This window comes from Physeter macrocephalus, chromosome 1 (assembly GCF_002837175.3).
Source record: "Physeter macrocephalus isolate SW-GA chromosome 1, ASM283717v5, whole genome shotgun sequence".
In the NCBI taxonomy this organism is placed as follows: Eukaryota; Metazoa; Chordata; class Mammalia; order Artiodactyla; family Physeteridae; genus Physeter; species Physeter macrocephalus.
Genome location: NC_041214.2, coordinates 80986047 through 81010276, shown reverse-complemented (window position 1 = coordinate 81010276; position 24230 = coordinate 80986047). Strand labels below are relative to the sequence as shown.

Genomic DNA, 24230 nt, shown 5'->3' with positions numbered 1-24230 from the left:
TGAGAGCTGCCCCCAGGGAAACTGGATCTCCTCGGAGGACTGGTCTGCCCTGTGCAAACAATGCTCTGTCTCTAAGCCAAAGGGACAATTTCCAAGGCATCATCCAACGCAGGTCTTAAACTAGACCTGAATAGGTGCTTTTGCATCTTATATTTTTTATCCAAAAAAAAAAATTATTCAAGAAAAGTCTTATATTCTTTCTAATCTTCCATCCTAAATTTTTCTGATTGTTACATTAGATGTAAATTTTGTACTAAATATATGTGATGTGGCTGGTAAACTTGTATTTTGATTAAATATACTCCATATCTATGTTTTTAAACTATTTTTAATCATATATATAAGCTAATTTTTAAGTAATCATACATATATAATCACACATTTTTGTGATGGTTTTTATTACTCATTCTTGACCTTGTTTAATTTTCAAGCAAGCCTACGATGTAAGAAGCAATACTATCACTATTCTTAGAATGAGGAAAGCAGCCTCCACACAGGGCTACGGGACCCTGAGTCTCGCCTGGAGGCCACCCTAGAAGCCCCAGCTCCTGGCTCCTGCTCCAGGGCTCCTCACACCCCACCCTGGGCCTCCCACGGTGACTCAGGGCACTGTAGCATTGCCACGGTTTTCTGAGGAAGAAGCTAAGACAACGAAAGGCCAGTTGACTGTGCCTAAGGTCACAGAGTTTTTTTGTGACAGGGTCAAATGAGCTTCGAATATGTGGCCCCAGAATCTTTATTTTTGAAAGTCACCCTTGGGACTTCCCTGTGGCACAGTGCTTCAGAATCCGCCTGCCAATGCAGGGGACACGGGTTTGAGCCCTGGTCTGGGAAGATCCCACACGTCGTGGAGTAACAAAGCCCGTGCGCCACAACTACTGAGCCCACATGCCACAACTACTGAAGCCCACACGCCTAGAGCCCGTGCTCCACAACAAGAGAAGCAACCGCAATGAGAAGCCCGTGCACCACAATGAAGACCCAATGCAGCCAAAAATTAATTAATTAATTAATTGAAAAAAAAAAAAAAAAAAAAGAAAAAGAAAGTCACCCTTAACTCACTGCAGGTCATTCGTCTAGAGAGACCTGAAGATATAAATTGACTTGTCCAAGTCCCCTCACCATAATCACTGAGTCCCCAGTAGATTTCTTACTCTTAATAGAAAGCCAAAGAATGAAAACCAAGATTCATTTCTTGACAATATGTCATTTCCATAGGCCTCTGTACTCCACACTTGCTGGATTATTAAACATTGGTCACACCTTGGCTGGATTCTTAAACATTGACATCATCTTCCCAAGCATTTTATATATGGTTATTTGTCCCTCTAATGAATGTTGGGTAGAATTCTCTATTAAGAACCGTCAGTAAGTTAATTTCAGTGAAAGCAACTAAGAAACAAAAAACATCTCTTCTGGGGCTTCCCTGGTGGCGCAGTGGTTGAGAATCTGCCTGCTAATGCAGGGGACATGGGTTCGAGCCCTGGTCTGGGAAGATCCCACGTGCCGCAGAGCAACTAGGCCCGTGAGCCACAACTACTGAGCCTGGTCGTCTGGAGCCTGTGCTCTGCAACAAGAGAGGCCGCGATAGTGAGAGGCCCGTGCACCGCGATGAAGAGTGGCCCCCGCTTGCCACAACTAGAGAAAGACCTCGCACAGAAACGAAGACCCAACACAGCCAAAAATAAAAAAAAATAAATAAAAGTATATTAACGACTTTTAAAAAGTTGAATAAATTAAATATTTTTTTTTAAAAAATCCCTTCTTTTCTAGCCACTTTTCTGAGATCTCCCATGCTGCTGTTTCAGCAATGTGGCCTACCTCTGTGCCCTAAAACTACCCAGACTTTCCCACTTGCAATCCTTTATTCATGCCATTATCTCAGCCTGGAATGCCCCTTTTTCTCACTTTCCACCTATCAAAACCTTACTCATCATTTAAAGGCTAGTTCAACATCACCCTGTGTGAAGCCTTTCCTAATCCTCCCCCAGATGGGAAGAATCCTTCCTTTCTCCAGCTCTTTTTTCACTATGTCTGTAGAGTCGATTTTCTATTACATGTCTATCTCCTACACGAAACTGTGACTTCTTGAACACCCAAATCAAGTGGGATTCACGTGGGCCAGCTGCACAGGCTCACAGGGTGCACTTGACATATGTTTACTGAGTGAATAAAATTACCATCAAATGCCATTTCCTCCTTTCCCTTTTCTTATCAGACGTTCAAAGATATTCAACATCTCGAGTGTCTTCCTGCTGACAATCTGTACCTCCCTTTCTGCAAATATTCCGTAAGGGTAAGCAAGCTGCTCCTGTTATGAAACACTTGCCAAGGATTGCTAGAAACGGTGCACAGCTTACTAGTTCTATTAGAGCTTAAGGGTTTCCTTTTTCTTTCCTTTTGTTTTTTTTAATTGCAATTCAGCATAACCTTTTCTCTCCTTGTTAAGCACTAAGGAGAATGCTCATAAATCAGAAATCACAGAATATCAGAGCCAGAGGAGAAAATCTAGTAATCTAGCCCTGCTTCTTTTATTAAGAAACAGGGAAAGTGAGCCTTGGAAAGAGCAAGTTACTTGCCATAGTCAAATATTAGATTCCTAGCAGGCTGAGACAAGGTTGAGATCTCCTGTCCTCCTGGCCAACATTTTTTCCAAATCCGGTAATTTGTTATATGGTCTATTTGCTAAAACAGTGATTGACCTCACTGTCTATTCCCAGCTGTGAATTCCAGTTCTTCATTTGAAAAGAGGGAATCCCAGCTCTCTGATGCATCCTCATTTGGCCTGATGTTCCCAAGGCCCTCCGTGAGCAGGTCTGGCCAGCCCTGGCCATCTGCGGCCCCACTGCGTTAGCTGTAGCCCTGCCCAGATCAGCTGGCCTTTCTTCTCATCGCCCTGTCCCTCACACAGGCACCTCACGCCAGCCTCCAGACCTCCGCTTTAGCTCTTCTGTTGCCAAGGAAGTCCTCTCACCATGCTTTAGATGCAGATACTCCTTTATTCCTCATAACAAACATATGAAGTGTGGAGCAGTCTTACCCCCACATGAAGTACAGAGAGGTTAAGTCACTTAAGCTCAAGGTCACACAGCTTGTAAACAGTAGAGCTGTCAGTCTAGGTTCTGAGGAGTAGAAAAGACAGGAGATGAGCCCAGGTCTTCCATCCCACGGAGGCGCCTGCTCTTCCACATTCATTCCATTCTCTCAGGAGGTGACATCACTAGTTTCCAAACTCTTCTTTTTTGAGTACCTTTGGGGAAACTGACTCTTACCCTTGAGAGTTGCTTCCTAGGGCAATTAGATGTAGAAGAGGTGGATCTTCTGATTTTGGACTTTTTTTCCTGCTAAAAATGGCAAGCGCAGTCATGATTTTTTAAAAAAATTCTGTAAATGGGATATTTGGATTGTCTCACCAGAAAAATTCACCTTTAGGGTAGAGTACTCTATGGAAAATTCCAGTGGAGAAAGGAAAATTTCTCAAAGAGCAGTGAGCAATCACGAATAGAAATTTTGAAACAGGCCGGGCATTTGGTAACCTCTGGTATTTGTGACTGCAAACGCCAGGCCTTGCAGAGATAATAAGTTCAGAACAAATGAGGGTGTTAGTCAGACTTAAGAGGGATTTTGCACTGGCTTTGGGTATAGACTTTCGCAAAGAAGAGTGTCTGATGGCCCAGTTCTTTAGAGTTGTGCTCTTAGACGGGCAAAGAAGCTGAAAGGCAGAATAAAGCATCCTTAAATTAGAGCGGTATGCGCTAGGTCTTCAGAGTGAGGACACTCGCTGTTCAACTGATGAGCACCTGCAGCCTTGAGTTGGAAAATCCAGGAGGAAAGGAAGGAAGGGAGGGAAGAAGACAGGGAGGGAGGGAAAGAGGAAGAAAACAGCCAAATGCTGTTTCTCTCCTCACTCCATTAAAAAAATCTCAACAAATATAAGGATTAATTCTACTCTATACTAAACTCAATTTTCCATCCATAATACTAACTCTGGTCTCCAACACACAAACACACACAAAACTCACCCGGGGAAGGATTAATGAGTAGAATTATCCAAAAGAATGTTTAGTCTGTTTACTTGAAAACCTCAGTGATGTGAGTTGCAGATTATAAAACACGGACATTTTGCTTCTTGCTTGGAGAACCCGGCTTGCAGCCATGGCAGGGTTGCACGCCTTCCTGAGGCCCAGTTTGGAGCGAAGGTGGTGCTGGGCATGATGCGGTGGGAGCTCCGTGAGCTCAGCTCCAGCCTCTATCCATCTCACAGCACAGGATACTGTCCTTACTGGGACAGAAAGAAAAGATACCCAGGGAGAAACAGGAGGTGACGTGTGGAACAAAGGGGTCACTATGCTAAGAGACTGGGCCGCAGTCTCGGACTCACTATCATTCACCCTATCACTATCGTTCACCCTATGAGGGTGGGACAATCACTCCCCTTCTCAAGGGGCAGAGAAATGAAGGGTCATGGCCAGGGGGTCCTAAGATCCTCTTCCAACTCTAATACTTAATGGTGTTTGTGATTCAAGTCACATATTTCACTGTTTGTTTTTTCATCTATAATGTGGCCAGGTTGGACCAAATGACCTCTAAGTCCCCTCTAGCTCTGGGAATCTGTGGTTCTATGACTAAACCAGTGATCACTAAACAGATAGAAAAGGAGAGACCCTGTGATTGCCAGAAGCATAAGGGATATCGGGCTGCTCCCAATGCTCTAGCTCAGCTTAAGGCATGAGCTTCTCCAGCAAGAGGTCAGAGGGCAAGAGGTGAGACTCTCCTCCACTTGGGCACAGAGTGGGAGGTTCCCACATCTGAGGTCACCATTCTCCCCAACAACCCCTGCTCCCAGACCTGCTGTTTCAGCAACCCTGATCATCAGAAGATTGGATGGGCCTGGGTTTCACAACTCAGGGTTCTTTCAAGGACCTCTGAAGTCACCAACCCCAAACTTCTTCCCTATGCATTCCTAGTAAATAGTTTTCCAGCCTCTGTCTGGAGTCAGTTTGTTCCATTTTTAAAGAGCTTTGACTACTAAGAAATGTCTTGGGTCAAGGTGTGGGTCAAGGTCTGTCTCCCTGTAATTTCTACCACTGGTCAGATCTGTCCTCTGGAGCCTCCATGGCAATCTATCCTCTCTCCCCATGGAAACCCACCAGACCTCTGGAGGCAACACATAAGGCCTTATTACATCTTCTCAAGGATAAGAAACTCCAGTTCTCCTGATGGCACGGTTTTCAGCTATATTACTCCTCTGGTCTATAAATTCTCCAAACTGTCAAACATGACATGGGACTTGGGGGACAAAAGACCTAGGCTTGAATTGTGCATCTACCAATGGGTTGTATTCCATCAACACAGCTGAAGTGAAGTTTTTATGTATGGTAAATGAAATGGTGGACACAGAAAGCTTGTAAACGATGAAATCCTTCATAAAAAAATGTATTACCGCTGCTAGATATAACTACTGAAAAATAACAATTACTACTATTAAATCAACAGTATAATCCAGTTGTGTTCCAAGAGTACAGACTAGGAAAGGGAGATCTCCTCCCCTGCTCTGGATGTTACATTCATATGCGTTTAGCCTAACACCACAGTTGCTATTTGGGAGGCTGAGTCTCAAGAGGCCTGAGTTCACAGAAAATCAAATACTGCAGATTTATTACACATGCGTTTGTCAGCCTAGGTTTCCCCAACTCTTGTTATTGTAAAATTGAGGAATTTACATTTGTCTCTGACATTTTATCTTGTTTGTTCACCCTTTCCAGACACTTTTGGACTATGATTCAGCAATCAGAAAGTGCTTTCTGGGCTTCCCTGGTGGCGCAGTGGTTGAGAGTCTGCCTGCCGATGCAGGGGACATGGGTTCGTGCCCCAGTCTGGGAGGATCCCGCATGCCGCGGAGTGGCTGGGCCCGTGAGCCATGGTCGCTGAGCCTGCGCGTCCGGAGCCTGTGCTCCGCAACGGGAGAGGCCACAACAGTGAGAGGCCCGCGTACCGCAATAAAAAAAAAAAAACCCCCCCAAAAAACAGTGCTTTTCAATCCTAGCTTCATACCAGAATCATTGTGAAAATATTTCAAACATAATTATTCCTCCCAAACGCTATTCTCAAGATTTTGATTCACTTGTTCTAGGGAAGGACCCAGGAAGCTGGACCTAAAACAAGCATCTTACGTGGTTATCAGTCAGTACATCAGGATCCATTAGCCTGCATTTGGAAATCCCGGTTATACCATAACCTTGCCTGCTCAGTTTCACTTGCATACTTGATAAACATGATTTTTCTAGGGAACTGCCTAGAGGGTAAGAAGCTACCTACATGGAAGGGCAGGCAATGACTCTCCTATAACTTTCGTATTCTGTTAATGTTCTTTTACAAATCATTAACTTCCTCATTCTATAAAACAATGTAGATACAACAACCTATAGATGAGCAGGGCATATGGATGATCAGATGCACAGAAGCTTCAGAATGTCCTGCTTCTTATCCATCAGGCAGCATCCTGCCTACCCATACCAGAAGTATGCAATTTGGCCAAAGAGAGAATTCAAAGAACCCAGAGAAATTGACCATCTCCTTGGTCCATCTTCATCTTATTTTCCCACTGAAGCTCTCAGTTCTAGTAACAGTTAAAAGGTCCTAGATGCAAGTATCTTCCGACAGAGAGATGACACATGCAACTACTTGCTGCTCCAATGCCCATGATAGACATGGCTATTCAATCACAATCTTCTTCCTGACTAAGCCCAGAAGTGGCCTCCAAATCCTTCCCAAACTAGAGCTCAATTCAGCCACTAGCAATCTGAGTAGGCATGTAAGTTGAAAACTACCATCCTCAAGCTAGCCAATACTTTACCCCTTCATTTGAAAGGAAGGCCTCAGAGAGTTGAATTTACTTGCCAACTTTATACAGCCTTGTCTAAAATGGAAGAATTCTTCCTGGAGCCCTACAAGGAGCCCTATGTCTTCCTGATTCTGTTTCATGATTCTTTCATTCTGCACACACATACTGAGAATCCTCTATGTGCTAGGCAAGAATGGGGGGTGGAGAGAGAAAAAGAAAGGAAGGAGACATAATTCTTTCTCTCATGTATAAAGTCTAATAAGATAGACCTACAAATAATGACCCAAGGTGGGTGGGGATGGATGCCAAAGAAACTCAAGGCAAGAAAGGATCACATAATCATCACTTTAAGAAAAAGAGTTTGTCTCACCTTTTAGTTAAAAGAAAAAAAAAATGAATTTACCACAATAAGAAAACATGCTACATTAAATTCATGTCTGTGTCCATGTGACCCCTTCAAATCTCCTCAAGGTAGGGACCTTGTTGTCTCTATTATCTCAATAACACTTAGCATAATATCATGTATGCCCAGAATTTTGCCTCTACCTTCAGCCTAATCTTCTTATACTTAAGTTCTTGGCATATAAGAGCACAACTGTGTTACTAAAGACCTTTTAAAATGTCTTAGCTCTACGACTACTGGATTTCTTCATGCATATCTATGTTAAAAGGCTTTTCCCCACATTACTAAGACTGAGGTCTGCTTCTTATATACCTCTTAGACAAGAGCCTCCTTGTTCCATAAATCCAGAGATCATTTCTCTGGCCTGTTCAGGCCTTCAGAGCCCTAATCTAAGCCCCTGAATTCCTTGTTCTCAGGAATAGGCATTTCTGAAAACAAGATGCCATTTTGTTTCTGGGGTCGGAACGCAAATCTTTCTTATTGCCTCTGGTGAGATGATATTCTGTTCTCCTTTCTCCTTTCAAGTATAAAACATGCCCTAAAGTATGTGTTAATTAATACATCTGTTTGTCTTACAAAGTAGTTGAAAAGCATCTATTTAAACTGTGATTCACATTTTTCCTTTCAGGCTGTCTGAAGATTTTTTTGGGTGAATCAAATGAGGGGCCTGATTGCACTACCATTTTAAAGAGCCAATTAAAAAGTTCATTAAGTGATACTGGTGCATTTTAGCTCAGGTAATAGAAGTGTAAAGTTATACACAGCATTAACAAGCTGAAAGGTATAACTGGATTGGATGGCAAAATTCATTTCTTCTCCTTTCTAAAATACCCTCCTGGGACTTCCCTGATGGTGCAGTGGTTAAGAATCCGCCTGCCAATGCAGGGGACCTGGGTTCAATCCCTAGTCTGGGAAGATCCCACATGCCGCAGAGCAACTAAGCCCTTGAGCCACAACTACCGAGCCTGCACTCTTGAGCCCATGAGCCACAACTACCGAAGCCTTTGCACCTAGAGCCTGTGCTCCGCAACAAGAGAAGCCACCACAATGAGAAGCCTGCACACCGCAACGAAGAGTAGCCCCTGCTTGCTGCAACTAGAGAAAGCCCGCGTGCAGCAACGAAGACCCAATGCAGCCAAAACTAAATAAATAAATAAGTTTATTAAAACAAAAACAAAAACAAAAAACCCTCCTGGAGGAGAACTACGTGTCTCCACTAGAGACAGGCAGTGGGTTTTTAGTCTGTACAAGGCATAATTAGGGTACAAAGAAGTAAGCCGTATATATGTACTCAGAGAGTTCAATGACTAAGGCTTTATGGTCACTCCTTTAGAAGAAAGGCTGACTTGTGAGTTCTCCAAGTCTAAACCACATGCCTTGAGCATTAACCAATCACACACTTACTCCTAGGACTTGGAATCTTTAGTGAATAGGTATAGATGGAGGAAACATTTGCAGCTCAGACAGTCAGAGCACCTACACATGGACCAGATTGTTCCTGAAATACAGTCTTGACTGTAGATCTTGCCTGCTGCCCAAGCTCATTCTTTCAGTCTCCCTCTTGTTTTGTGAGCTCTAATAACACTTTAATATAGTACCTTTTCACAAGGGACCAGAGTCTGTTTCTGTTGCTTGCAGTTAACAATCCTGATTAGTTCTATAGGAGATGGCTCCTCCTTTAGAAAGCTTGATACAAGTGAATGATAAAAAGACATTCTTTACTCAGTTACAGAGAGACTGCTCTCACAGTATAACTTTCTAACTAATTGCTGGAAAAGAATGGGACTGGCTGTCACGTTAAAGTGGTACGCTTCCAGTTGCTGGAAATGCTGAAACAGAAAGGGAACAACCATTTGTCAGGGATGAAGGGATTCTTGGATTTGGCGGAAGAATGTACTAGCATCTAGTTAACTAGGTGGGAGAATGTACTAGCATCTAGTTAACAGGTTTAATGAAAATGCCTTCCAAGTGCTAGAGACCTATGGTCCTTTTCAAGCTGTGCCTCTCAGCTGGCTGTGACTCACTGAAGGTTCTCAGGCTGGATGACTTGGGACTTGGTCTGAGCACTAGTGGAAAGAGCTGAGCTTAGCATCTTTCTCTGGTCTTCTTGAGACTGGGTTGTTAAATCTAGACCAGTTACTTGACTGTCTGTGAGGGGTAGTGAGCCCCATTCTCAATGATGAGTGGGTAACTTCCCCAGAGCCATTTTTGTCTAATTCAAGGAGTTTCTCATTTGGTTCTTTGCACCTTCTCAATTAATACATTTTTGCTCAATAAAGAGCAAAACCTATTTTGTTCCTGGAGTAGGAATCTTGGATGATCCATAAGGTAACTCAATCACAGACACATAGTGTACAAAATGAACTTGACTAGCCGAAGATGATCTACGAGGCTGAAAGAAGGTCCAAAGGGCGTACCTTTAAATCCAGCTCTAAAGAACTGAAGTCTATAACCAATGAATCAAGTTCTATGATCATGTACGGGCCATCTTATTCGGTTGCTTGGCCATCTGTCAGCCCAAGTTCCTTCTTTCAGAGCTGAGAAACTAGAGGCTGGAAGAGCCACGTCTTACCTGCCATCACACCCTGAGTTGGGGCCCACACGAGAACGGCATCTCGTGACGCCCAACACTGCTCTTCCATCTGTCTCCCACCACATTCCCTGTTACCTCCAGCCCCACCTGGCAGGCTGCTAGCTTCTCAGCAAAGGCTGAGTGGGGCTCTGCTCACACCCCCTGGCAGAGACGTCTGTGACGCTCATGTGAGGCGGAAGCTCTCAGATCCTGCTTATTTCAAAGACACCCTGGGAATAAATAAAGGTCCCCCACTCTCACACCTTCTACTCCTACCAAGTATATGCACATGAAAAAAACTTTTTTTAAATAAAACTCACAGAGGTAGGGATTCTCACTGGTGAAAGAAATTCCTTAACACACATTAGTCAGGTAATCATTTCTTTGACTGATTCCATGGACATTTTTTAGAACTAGAAATAGGGCTGAAGAAAGCAAGTAGTCCAAAGCTCTTTATCTACAAGTGGACAAACTGGAATTCAGAGCAGAGATGGGCATTTGGTCAGCCCAGTGGGCTTTCCGGTGAATCAGAACACTGTTTTCCCTTCCTTGGGGGCCTCCTGAGGTGGTGAGGGCTTGTGTGTACGACACAGATTACGTGGCTTAATAACACTGTACATGATTCTTCTTTTGGACTCCAGGAGAGAGTCTGAGCTACTTTCAACAAAGCCTTTCTGCGGGGCTGCTGGAGGGAAATGTAGGGGCTTTAGAGCCAGCTAACCTCTTTTAGCTATGGGACCAGGGAGAAGTTAACTTCTCAGGGCTTCAGTTTACCTGTCTGTAAAATAATGAGAATAAACCTAGCTGTCCCTATGGTTGTCTGCAGGATTAAAGAAGATAACTTTTGCAAAGCTCCTAGTCTAGTGCCTGGCACACCCTCAAGGACCAGTACCAGCTTCTTTCTTTCCTGCCCTCCCCCACCTTATTTCTTCCTACTTTGACATGCATGAGAAAACTGAAATAGACAAAAATTACAAGGGGCTTTTCCTCTTGTAGAAGCCTGTCTCCCCAATACTGAAGACATTTGGCCAAGGGTGAGACCCCTAAAGACCCTGCCATAAATATCTTTGGCACTGTAATGTGCACATACGAAGGGCTGGTGAATTTCACTTGCCAGGCTACCTAGTCAGAACAAATGTTCTTTATGTTCCAAAAGGGTCCTGAATAAAGGGTTCCTCAATGTCTGGGGACCAGATGCAACAGGCCTTTTCTCTGGGGACAAGATTTTTCAGAGTCAATAAAAGCAGTAATCCTCACTTAAGTCCAAGGATCTCAGCTTTTATAAACTTCCTTATAGGAATCCGGGATGTCAGATTACCTGGCCTCTTGACTAGCCCTGGAGTCCCATCTGTGAGATTCTGGACACCTTAGGGACGGGAGATGCCAATTTTATAACAGAAATTAGATTTTTAAAAAAAGGATTAAAAAAATATAAGATACAATCTACCTCCTGCCACGTCCAAATTTTGATTCTAACTTCTGCACCTCTGGGGTCACAAGGGCAAGTTCATTTCTTTTCTGTGGGTTGCTGAAGAAAAAAGCCATTGCTTTTCTAACATTTGAGTGCAAGTGTTTCTACAAGAATGTTAAAACAGGCTATTTCACTCACTAGAAATCAATCATGGGGGACTTCCCTGGCGGTCCAGTGATTAAGACTCCGAGGTTCCACTGCAGAGGGCACGGGTTTGATCGCAGGTCGAGGAACTGAGATCCCACATGCCACGTGGCTTGGCCAAAAAAAAAAAAATTAATCATGAATCTTGGTTTATGGTGACCATAGTGGGGCAATGACATAATGTAGTATACAAGTGTTTCTACAAGAATGTTAAAACAGGCTATTTCACTCACTAGAAATCAATCATGGGGGACTTCCCTGGCGGTCCAGTGATTAAGACTCCGAGGTTCCACTGCAGAGGGCACGGGTTTGATCGCAGGTCGAGGAACTGAGATCCCACATGCCACGTGGCTTGGCCAAAAAAAAAAAAAATTAATCATGAATCTTGGTTTATGGTGACCATAGTGGGCAATGACATACATGTAGTATATAATTTTCCTGTGGTTGAGCTTTAACTCAACAGAGTTACCAATTCCCAAACATCATTGGCAAGTGTGAAAGATCTGGGCTTAGATTCAGTAAACTCCTGTTAGAGCCTTGCCCGGTCTGAATGATCTCAAACTCTCAGCCCAGGTCCCTCACCTGTGGAAAATGGAGATAACAGTGGAGCTGTAGGGTCCGTGGTAATCTGAGTTCTGGAAATGTCTGGAAATCTGAGTTCATGTGTGTAGAAAGGGGTGGGGAGTTCATTAACTCACTTTAGTTTCTGTCTGTGAATGAGCTGTCCGAGCTACGTAAGTGTCTTTACACTCATTCGTAGTTGCTGAACCCTTCCTTTTCTTTTTTTTTAAAGTTTTGGGTATTTATTTGTTTAAATTTTTACTGGAGTATAGTTGATTTACAATGTTGTATGCTTTTGTCTAGGTTGTGTGCCTGCAATATCTAGCAAGCCAGCTCAGGGTTTTTCACATGCAGTTGAGTTGTAAACACAGCAAGAGAGGATAAGAGCAGAAGCTACAAGGCTTCTCAAGGCCTAGGCTCAGAAGTTGCAAAATATTACTGCTGCTATTCTTCTATTAGTCAAAGTCACAAGGCTAGCCTCCATTCAAAGGATGGATAAGTAGACTCCAACTCTTTGTGGGAGGAATAGCAGGGAGGAGTCACATTGCAAAGAGATTATTGTAGCCATCTTTGCAAACATGCTACTGCCCTAACCAATGGAGATTTTTGCTTAAAGATACTTACTTTAAGTTTTCTTACTTCCTGATCTTTAAACAAGGTATAGCATATGAAAAATGCAGCCTGGGGACTAAAATATATACAAGTTGTAGGAAAAGTGAAAATAAATCAGAGTCCTTCACTTGTCTGCGCTACCATAAAGTCTAATCTCCTGCCCACAGCGTCCTCAGGTCTGGCCAGTGCACCCTCTGGCCTCACTCACCTGAGGCTTCTGTTAGGATTCCAGTTTGCCACATGTCACTGGGAAATGACCTGTGAAAGTTCCTCTGCTTGGGGACTCTCAACCCATGGCATGATTGGGCCAATGAAGTCTTTAGAAATGCCCTGTGCTTGCTGCTTGCTGACAACAATTACATGCCCATGAATGAACTCTGCCACAGAGAGAAGAAAGTGGCCCGATTGTTGTAAAAACAGAAATAATGCATGTACTAGTATGTACGCTTTGTAAGGATCAGAGGGCTCTGATTTATGAACCTAAATCAATTAGTTCACCTAAGTCCCCTGAGAAATAAGTGATACAAGTCTATGCATGTGGTTGTGCTTCACAGCAATAGAATTATATGCTTATGGTTTTTTCTATATTTAATCAGAAAGCAGCTCCTGGGCACAGGCTTCCATAGGGGACAGTAACAGTTGACAGGCATAGCCAGTCACTCCTAGTGCTTATACGTGTTGACGCACTGAAGCTCACCATGAACCCATGAGGCAGGTTCTATTACCTCCTCATTCACACATTAAGTTCACAGTGGTTAAGTGACTTGCTGAAGGCCTAACTTGTAAGTGGCAGAGCTGGGCTGTGAAGCAGGGTAGTCTGGCACGCCAGCACCTGGGCTCTTCACCGCTGTGTCCACTGTCTCTCAAGGGATATGTGACTTATGTATATGGCTTCTGCCCTTCACGCAGGTGACTCTGGCTCCACATATGAACCATGAGGCTTTTTATAATGACAAATGCCTCTTAGACGCTGCCTCAATGGGTCTAGAGTAGGTATTCACAGAGTAGCCGAGGCAATAAAATATGAACAAGAAGGAAAAATGTAATAAAAAATTTTTAATGGAAAAATGATGAATTGGGAGATTGGGACTGACATGTATACGCTGATGTGTATAAAATGGATGACTAATAAGAACCTGTTGTATAAAAAAATAAAATAAAATTCAAAAATTCAAAAAAAGTTTTTTAATGTAATAAAAATATAATAGATGAGATATAAGAAAAGTACTATGGATGTTCAGAAAAGGGGAGATATTTCTGGCTGGAGAGGTGGAAATCTAGGAAGGCTTTATGGAGAAAGAAAACTCTGGTTTCAGCTTGGGCAGTTGAGATGATATATGGATATATTAAGTGATCACCTCTGGTTGAATGAATAGAATGTCCCCATCTCTGTTGATGCAGCAGTGCTGACAACTGGACTCTGCTCTGTGTTGACAACAACAGAGTGTGCAGAGCAGGCCTCTCTTGGTATTTCTTAACTACAACACATTTGAAAGTCAACTCAACAATCGTTGATATGAATTCTAAGAGACAATATGGCACACATATATGTGGAAACCACTCATAAACTGTAAAACTGGAAATAAACATTAGTTGTTTGTGTTATGGTAGATTATGTGTTACGTATCATCCACAGTTTACAAGGTATAACTATGTACCTAATAGATTATCAATAAAATTCCCATGGAATGAATTCAAAGTTGGTCACTTAATTGGATCTGGAGATTTACATTGGGAAGAAAGTTGCACTTGCCTGACTCAGAACTAGTGTGCAAGAAAGCTTAATGGTTGATGCTTTGTCATGATGATGGACTCTTTCAGAGGCTGGGACTGCTGAGTCATGGGGGCTTGTGCACTGGTGGCAAGGAGAAATGTTAATTGGGGACCGCTGTGGCTGCAGAAGGCGTGTCTCCACTTGAGAAGGCAAACAATGAGAGAGGAAGCCTTTGGCTTTAGGTTGTTCTAAAAAAGAAAAAAATAATACTATAGCAGAGACTAGATGATGTGAGAATCAAGAAAGAATCAGGCTGCATATTCTTGTAAATACTAAGCATTTATTATTAATAGTTATGGCACTTTGACATTGTAATATTTGGAACACAACAACTGAAGTCCCTAAAAGCCAAACTTGGCTTTATCATCATTTTTAGGATTATAGAAGGCTAGATTTGGAAGGGGCCTTAGAGAGCTCTGAATCCAAACTCATTTCTTCTAATTTTAGCGCAAACAGTTCCTCTGGAGCCCAGGAAGCAAGTTGCCCAAGGCAGGATAGTAAGTTGTTCTAAATACAGAAAGATACAACATGTTCTTTTTGGGGTTTTTTAAAAAGAAACATAAGTATTTCCTTGGGTTTTCTATTTGTCAAGCCTAAAAAGCTATTGTTACTAAAACTGCTCAGTTGCTATATTAACCAAATTCAAAGCAATGCTACACAGCTGGTAAAAAGTAAAGACTGTGGGGTATTTCCACAATCTTTTGCACCTGCCTCAACTCCTAGGACAAATGATGACTCATTCACTTAACAACACCTATTGGTGTTTACTATAATCAAGGTATTTTCAAAACTCCAAAAGGCCTTGAAGAGCTCATAGTATAGCAAAGGCATTAGACTATTACTACTAATACTACTATTACTATTAATAACATAATAATATGAGGTATAAAGTGTAAAAGACCTGAAGAAACATACAGGGAGTTGAAGGAGGGTTAGAATACCAATGGTTCTAACTATCAGGGAGGTTTTTGTAGGGAAGGTGTCACCTGAACCAGCCTTGAAAGACTATAGGATTTGTCCCCTCAGATATTTTTGGTAGGCTGGGAGAGGTGGATTTCCCAGTTAGTAAAGACAGTGAGGTGACAAAGCATAAGGTAGTTTTGTTAGAACAGAGAGCAGGAAGGGGAACAGTGAGAAAATGCTGGAAAGGAAGGCTTAGGGGAAATATCCCATATAAGTTATGATTTGCTTCCTGGCTTAAGTATTCTCACCATGCGCGAGAACATTTTTTTTTTAAATTTATTTTTATAATCTGTAATAATCAGCTCATTCAAGAAAACCTGAAAAACATAGAGATTTAAAAAGAAATAACTTGGGCTTCCCTGGTGGCGCAGTGGTTGCGCGTCCGCCTGCCGATGCAGGGGGACCGGGTTCGCGCCCCGGTCTGGGAGGATCCCACGTGCCGCGGAGCGGCTGGGCCCGTGAGCCATGGGCCGCTGGGCCTGCGCGTCCGGAGCCTGTGCTCCGCAACGGGAGAGGCCACAACAGGGGGAGGCCCACATACCACAAAAAAAAATAAAAATAAATAACTTTTATTATTTAATAATTTGCTTTATTTCCTTCTGGTATTTTTTAAAACAGACATAACTGTTTTGATTTTTTTAAACATTGTTTTAATCACACTTATTTGTTTTCCTCAGTAATTAAGTGATGGGTCCTGAAAGAGAAATGTCTTGTGTCCAATGACAGTATTAAGTCTCAGAAGAGATAAAATGCCACACTGAAAGCGATAAAAGGGAAACTTCGAACCAGACGCTACTGCCAAGAGGGCACCAACGCTTCCTGTTGTTGCAGATGCTTCATGCCACCTGTTTAGTCATGGGTGATCTTGACCGTGCTCCTCAGGGACCTTCTGATGAGGTGGGGGCTCTGTGGACAGTTCACAGAGCAGTTTGCCAATCATTTAAACCATCACTTCACCACTCCCGAGTTCATAACTTTGGTTCCGTTCTTGGTCTGTAGGGTTCGTCTTAAACCAGTGTTTCTCAGGCAGTAACACGCATAGGAGTTGCCTGAGGATCTGGGTAAAATGCAGATTCTAATTCAGTAGGTCCGGAGGGCTGGAGACTCTGCATTTCTAACAAGCTCCTAGATGGTGCTGGTGCTGCTGGCCCACAGACCATACTTTCAGAAGCGAGATCTTGGAGGATTTTCTTTTTCATACCTAAGATGTCTTTCTGTTGCTTTCACACAAGTAAAACGTGTTCGGGCTTCCCTGGTGGCACAGTGGTTGAGAATCCGCCTGATGATGCAGGCGACACGGGTTCGTGCCCCGGTCCGGGAAGATCCCACATGCTGCGGAGCCCGCAATGGGAGAGGCCACAACAGTGAGAGGCCTGCGTACCGCAAAAAAGGAAAAAAAAAAAAAAAAAAAAAACCATGTTCGTTTGGTCAAAACCTTTCTCCCCCAAATGATATAAATCTTATTTTATTTACTTTTGACATTTTATTATGGCCCCAAAAGCTGAGGCTAAAGTGATTTTTAAAATTAATTAATTTATTACTTATTTCTGGCTGCATTGGGTCTTCATTGCTGGGCGTGGGCTCTCTCTAGTTGTGGCGAGCGGGGGCTACTCTGCTGCGGTGCGCAGGCTTCTCATTGTGGTGGCTTCTCTTGTTGTGGAGCACGGTCTCTAGGCACGCGGGCTCAGTAGTTGTGGCACACGGGCTTAGTTGTTCTGCCGCATGTGGGATTTTCCCAGACCAGGGCTTGAACCCGTGTACCCTGCATTGGCAGTTGGATTTTTAACCACTGCGCCACCAGGGAAGTCCTGAGGCTAAGGTGATTTTTATTCCTTGCTAGGTAAACTCTTTGCCACCCAGATGTTTACGGGATTTGTTGTTGTCGTTTTGCTTTACTCCGTGTTACAAACATCACCCTGAAGTGTGTGCGTGTGAATCTCTTGTCTTTGGTTTTGCCTTGAATGCAGTGTGGAGCCTGTGACTTGCACACCCAGGTAACCTCTGCAGCTTGAGAAAATTTCCTCTACTGATGCCCTAGTCAGTGTTTCTGACCAGTGATTGTTTCCGAGCCAGGTCCTGTTTTCTTCCTAAGGACTTACTTTCAATAATTTTCAGGTTGGATCTCTGGCCCCTGACTTACATAGATGATTTTCTCTTTTCTTTTTTTTTCCTTTTTTTTTTTTTTTGCGGTACGCGGGCCTCTCACTGCTGTGGCCTCTCCCGCTGCGGAGCACAGGCTCTGGACGCACAGGCTCAGCGGCCATGGCTCACGGGCCCAGCCGCTCCGCGGCATGTGGGATCTTCCCAGACCGGGGCACGAACCCGTGTCCCCTGCATCGGCAGGCGGACTCTCAACCACTGCGCCACCAGGGAAGCCCCTGATTTTCTCTTTTTACCTTGATCTCTTTAGGCTTTTTTCCATAATCTAGGAGAGATTCTTAAGTTTATCCTCTATGTCATTGGCTAGATTTTTCTGGGTGATTTCTGCTCTTGGTTCTCGCCCCCAAAGTGGATGTTAATTCTGCTATTGGCACTTTTTAAATTTCCTAAATATTTGTCCATTTCCCATTTCAGTTATTCTGTTGTCTTTTCATATTGGAATCTCTCTTTATTACTTATGTCCTTGTTGCAAAAGGCATTGCCTTTAACTTTTTAGAGAATACCAAAAACTTCTTTCTCATTTTCTTCTGGTTCCTTGGGCAAATCAAAGGTTGTTCTCCCTTTGTTTTTCCAGGATAATATTCTCTTTTCCCTTGTTCTATAGGGTCATGGACATTTGTCATTCTTTTCGTGTCTCAGCATCTGAATCTCTTCCTTCTTCCTTCCTACATTTGGAGAATCTCCCATTTTGTGGAGCAAAGCTTGTTTTCCATATAGAAACTGGAAATGCTGGAAACTCAGTTTCTCCATCTCCCTTACCATCAGGGCACACGGAGTAGGCTCTGCCAATTAGATGTCTCTGGTCTAGGCACGGACTAACACGAGTGGATCAAGGAAGCAGAGCAGAACTGGCCAACTCCAGTTTCCAGATGCAGCATGGTGGCAGTTCTAGAGGCAGCACCTAGGGTCGGGTACAAGCACTAATGTCCATAGCCAGCTGTGGCATTTAAGAGTGTCACCATGGCAGCAATTAAATAGCTTATTATATAGTCTTTGAACCTGCTCTTTAGTCTCAAAGTAGACTATGGAAGCTCCTCAACATCAGTTTAATAAATTTATTTTCTGTTTATATTGTCAGAGACTAATTCACAACTAATTTACAACTAAGAACCCTGCATGATACGATCAATATCTTTTAAACAGACCCCATGGTGGTCTTATTTTCTGGTTACCGTTTCTTAAATGAGTGGTCATCTGCTTTTATAACACAGTAAATCCTTGACTCCACTCTATCCACCTGGGTCAGGGTCGAACCCATTCTCAGAGGAGAGCTGGATGTCATATTCCGTTTCTAGCCCAGCTCCTGGTGTCTTCAGGTTTTCATTCTGTGCAGGTCTGTTGCTTGGGGCTGGGATTTCCTAGCTCTGAGAGAGTAGAAATAGAGGTCTGATGGGGGAAGAGGTAGCTACCTAGGGCTCTGTCGGGTACAGATCTTGCCCAGAGGATCAGTTTCCTCACCTATTAAAGTGGAGGATGGGATTTGGTGATTTCTAAAGGCTACATACCTGTATATGCATACAAGGCTGACCCACAAGTGATGAGGCAGGCTAAGAGGGACCAGAGACAGGAACCAAGCTAAAAGGTGCTGGGTCAGGGAGAGCTTCTGGCATTACACTGACTCTCTAGAGGGACAAACTAAGTATGAAAGCTTGTCATCTCATAATCAAACTGTAAGCAGGGTATTAGCAACAGGATCAGACAAACTGCCCAGGATTCTTGATTCTCTTTATTCTTTACCCTAATGAATGCTACTTCCCTTTTGATAAAGTGTGGAATATGCAATGGGAAACATTGCAATTTAGACACTTTTTGAACTGTTATCATTAGTCAACATAAAACAGAAGGAAACAAAATCAAATCTGTTTCTTCTACCTCTGCCATGGTGATCAAGCATAATCCTCTAACTGTAATCAGAGGTAGGAATAAAATGTCAAAGCCATGTGCTTTAAAGTATTTAATTGGAGACTCAGCCATCATCCCAATGCGGCAACCACTTTTTTTCTCTTTAAAGAAAAGGAGCATTTAAGCATCAGTTAAGTCATCCTCCATTTAAGAGCCTGATGCCCTAGAAAGTCTTTATCTACATTCTATTCAGGGAAATCAAGGCTCAATATATATTGCATTTGGGTCAAACTGTGCTTTAGTAGATCTATTGTTATCAATAGGTTGACAAATTAAGGGTCAAATAGACCATGAGAGAACACTGGAGGCTAACTTTGAGAACAATGTTGAAAAGGTTCAGTGGGGAGAGGAAAAGCAGTGCTAGGAATCATGGAAACCAATACCAATCGTTTCATACATTTGCATGGTGTTTATAGTCTGCAATGTGCGTTCACATTCACTATTCATTATTAGCAGAGTTGGGACTAGAACCCAAGTCTCTTGACTCCTTGCCTGAGCATCTTCCCCTGGGCTCAGTTATACGGTTGAGAGCTTCATCTGTGCACGGTACAGGGGGCCTAAAAAAATGTGACCTGTCCTATTCGGAATTTGCAAGTGCCACCAGAAAACATTCACACTGCTTATCTTTCTGCTAAGGAAATCTTGAAGGGTTCTTGTTCTTTTCCTGTCTGTCTATTAAGCCATATGTGTGAGCAAAGAGAAAACTTATAATAAAAAACCTGCAGAAAGGAAGCTATGTCTTATTGCCAGAGCCTTCTCAGTGCCCTGCAGGTATCTGAGCCTCAGGTTACACAGCTGCAGCCACCTGGATGATCTGGAACTAGAGGGGATCAGGATCTAAAGGTTAGATATTAAGGTAGTGGGGTAATCTATGAGTCAACCTGACAAATGAAATATCATGTGCCTGACTGGGAATCTGTAAGGTTCAAATGGAAGGTGAAAACACTAAGCCCCCTTGGTTTAAAAAAATCATTTTAGGATGCAAACCTGAATTGCTGACCTACTATTCTAGATGTATATTTATTTTTATTCTTTTTGTTTCTTTGGTAGGATTGTGCTAATATTGTGTACTCAAAGTGCCTTTGAATTTTCCTGGTGACCATTCAGTGGAGCCCCATCTAATGTTAGTGTTAGTGACTGAAATGAAAGCATACAGTGAAAATTTTTGCTTGAAATTATCCTTGAAAAATACTCAGGAAGGTGCACTGTTGGTGCCCAACCCAGCCTGTTTTTCCTCCAGCTTTGGAATTAATTGCTGTTTATTGGTTGAGCCCCAGAAGCAGTAGCTGGCTTTTAACTGAGGACCATGCTGAATAAAAAATGGGTACCATTAAACAACAAAATCATAGAGGTGGGAGAGTTGACAATGAAAGATGGGCAGAGACTGGGAGACCCAGTGTGGGAGAGCAGGTTCACATCTTGCACCTCCTGTTCACAAGAACCCTGGTGGTAAGGACCACCAGCGGCATTTCCATGGTCTCCCCTCTCCTCTCTCTGCTCTCATGCTGAATTTGTGGATGCTACATGCATCAATGATGGGACTACACTGTAATGAGAACCTGACCTCACACAAGGGGACAAGTGGGAGAGAACTGTTTAGGGCAGGATCAGCTAGACTTGACAACTCATTGAAGAGAGGAGCTGGGGGGAGAGAGAGGTCAGGAATGATTCAGGGTTGTGACTGTGATGGTTGGAAGTAGGGAGGTATAATGTACGGAGAACTTAGGAAGTTGAATTTAGAGCCATGTTGAGTTTGAGGGTTCTCAAGTAAAGGTTGGATAACCTATAGAGAATACTAGTTTGAGTCTGCAACTCAAAAGTGAGAAATAAAAATATGAAAATTGTCTATAATTGGGAGCTTCTAATTAAAATTAAATTTATTCTGCAAGGTAGGAGAAACGTAGTCTCATTCAATTAGAGGTCTAGTCCACCCTTTCTCTGGGAATGCACTAACACAGAATGTCTTAAGCTAACTGGTTGAGTGAAGGGCTAATGGTTAGAAATATGTGTAAAAATCTCATTAAATATTTCAAAATAATATCTCACTACAAACCACCTGCTAAGGCTTCCCGAGAAGATTCAATTGTCAAAAGAGGGACTGCAACTTTCCAAATATTTGTTGGTTTTTTTTTTTTGTCTTAAAAAATGAGAGCTATATTGTCTTTGTCTTATTCCAGACACATAGGAAAATTTAAAATAACATAAGCTTATTGTAAGAAAATTTTGGTAAGTAAAAAGAAGGAATCATCTTACCATTTAACGCTAATCACTTTGAAAACCTAAGTTCATATCCTTTCAGATTCCTCTTTATATGCCTATCCTTTGTTTTTTCTACTTTAAAATATCATGTACTCAAGATAAATGAAAATACATGACCACACAGAGAGTTTTACATGATACATTCATAGCAGTGTCATTCATAATAGCTCCAAAGTTGAACTAATCCAAATATTGAACAACTGATAATGGATAAACAGAATATGGTACATCCATCCAATAGATTAGTATTAGGCCATAAAAAAGAACAAAACCCATTAATACATGCTACAACATGGATGAACCTTGAAAACATTATGCTAAGTGAAAGAAGGCAGATGCAAAGCCACACAATTTATGATTCCATTTACATGAAATGTCCAGAATATACAAATCTATAGAGACAGAAAGTAGATTAGTGGTTGCCTGAGGCTGCAGGCAGAAGTGGGGAATGACTGTAAATGGGTCCAAGGTTTCTTTGGGGGATGATGAAACTGTTCTAATATTAGAGTGCAGTGATGGTTATACAATTCCATTAAGTTATGTAAAATCACTTGTATGCTTAAAATGAATGAATTTTATGGTATATAAATTATACTGCAATTAAGCTGTCAAAATATGTATCATGGACCTCTTTTCATTCACCTAAAACTGTACTTGGAAATATAAATCTAATCAAATCCCTACTGTTGGGCAGAGATTCTCTCTCCTGCCCTGATATCTGCTGTGATTCTCTAAGAGTGGGTGAGGCTGTGTATCACAGCCACGAATGAGGCAAACTACATCCTAAAGCATATCCCCAGATACGCAGATCATCAAGAACGAGCAGACTCTCTTCAGAAGTCACACAGCTCTACACAGCTTCCTAAAGGAAGCAGAGAGGCCGCCAAGACCAAGGCTGCAGACATCAAACCTCTGGACATTATTTTCCTACCTCTTGCTGTTTTGTGAGGACAAAGATGTGTGCTCCATGTTTGTGTTCCTTCAACAGGCCCTGGGGGGTGTCTCCAGGCTCATCCTTGCCTGCTCCATCACTATCAAAAGAGGCTCCTGGCTGAAGTAGCAGGTCCAGTCCATCCAGGGGTCCACTGGGAGATCTCAGCCGAGCTATCTCACCTACTCCTTTCCTTGGAGTTGCTATCCTGTTTTACCTTTGTTTTAACATGTAGAACTGGCATTGTGTCTATTTTTCTCAACACTATTCCTAGGTCTAGTACAGTTAGCAAGTGCATATTATATACTTGTTAAAATAAAAAGGTGGCATAAACTGTCTCCCTTTGTGTTTGAGTCTCTGTGAAACTTTTCATTGGTAGTGGACCCAAGAGGGATTAAAGCTCCATCCATCAACATTTCTACTACCACAGACTGGCCCCCTGTCAGACTAGACTGCCTGACCTTTGAAGTTTCACTGGCTTCCAGGCGTGGTCACAGCTCTCCTATGTTCTGGGCTTACCTGAGGTCAAAAGCCAGCAGACTTGTGCAAGGGGTGAGTTGTGATGGGCCAGAATGCATTCAGATAATCTGATCCTGCGATCTGATAAAATGCAAACAATGATTACAGCCTCTGGCTGAAAACTGGGCTGCAATGCTGGGTAAAATTGTGCAGAAATTCATGGGCAGATACAAACTATCATTTGTCCACATTGGCTTGATTTCTCAAAACCAATAAAGAAAGTAGCTTGTGATACCATTTTTCCCTCAAGAAAAAACCAAGTCTTTTCTCCCTCTCAAAACAGGGTGAAAATATTCATTTAGGAAGTCTGATAATCTATTCCTTTTTTACATGGAGATAATTTTTTCCCATTGTACAATGAGATGTGAAGAATAGAGAGTAAACAGACCCTTTGTAATAGACTTCATTATCTTTAATACTGCATTTAAAAAAAGCCTACCACTATTGTTTACCATACAAGTTTTCATCTCTTTACAAAAGGCTGATGCTTATCTGATCTGGTCAGAGGTCTTGTTTGCATCACAGGCTGGTACGATAGTCTTGAGAAGAGAATTAAGCTCAGCTATAGAGCAGGACACATCAAATATTTAAGCTGTCACTTGTGCTTAATTCTTCCTGGAAAAAGTTGACCTTGAGTATTTTTTTAAAGAATTTATTTGATATAAAGTTGCAAAGCAACCATTGCTTTAATTCTGTGTCTACTCCCAGAGCAGAACTATATCCTTAGATAATTTGTAAAATTGATATATGCTAAATGTGAGAAGACCTAGTGAAACAGGAGGGAAGGGGGCAGGGCACAACCTCTGAAAGAATGACATAGCCCGAGGACATAACGTAAGCTGATTTGAACCACGGGTCCAAGATGGCTGACAAGTCGATTTCCATTAGATCTTGAGCCTCAGTATACGCTCGCTGTAACACAACAGCAAGCTAAATGACACACCCACAGGCTCCATGACAGTCCCAAGACTGACCATAAGGATCAACAAGTGGGTGGTGCGGGGCTTCCCTGGTGGCGCAGTGGTTAAGAATCCACCTGCCAATGCACGGGACACAGGTTCAAGCCCTGGTCCAGGAAGATCCCACGTGCCGCGGAGCAACTAAGCCTGTGCGCC

At 42.6% G+C, this 24230-nt stretch overlaps 1 long non-coding RNA gene across 3 annotated transcripts in view; it reads right to left on the bottom strand.

The window, feature by feature from the left end:
• Positions 1-24230, bottom strand: part of LOC102982930 (uncharacterized) — a 64682-nt gene that overhangs the window by 35028 nt on the left and 5424 nt on the right. For 2 of the 3 annotated variants that reach the window (XR_008617174.1, XR_008617175.1), the window contains exon 4: positions 4023-4282. The exons of the other annotated variant lie outside the window; for it this stretch is intronic. This is a non-coding gene — a long non-coding RNA (uncharacterized lncRNA). The remainder of the gene's footprint in view (positions 1-4022; positions 4283-24230) is intronic. 3 annotated transcript variants of the gene reach the window in all.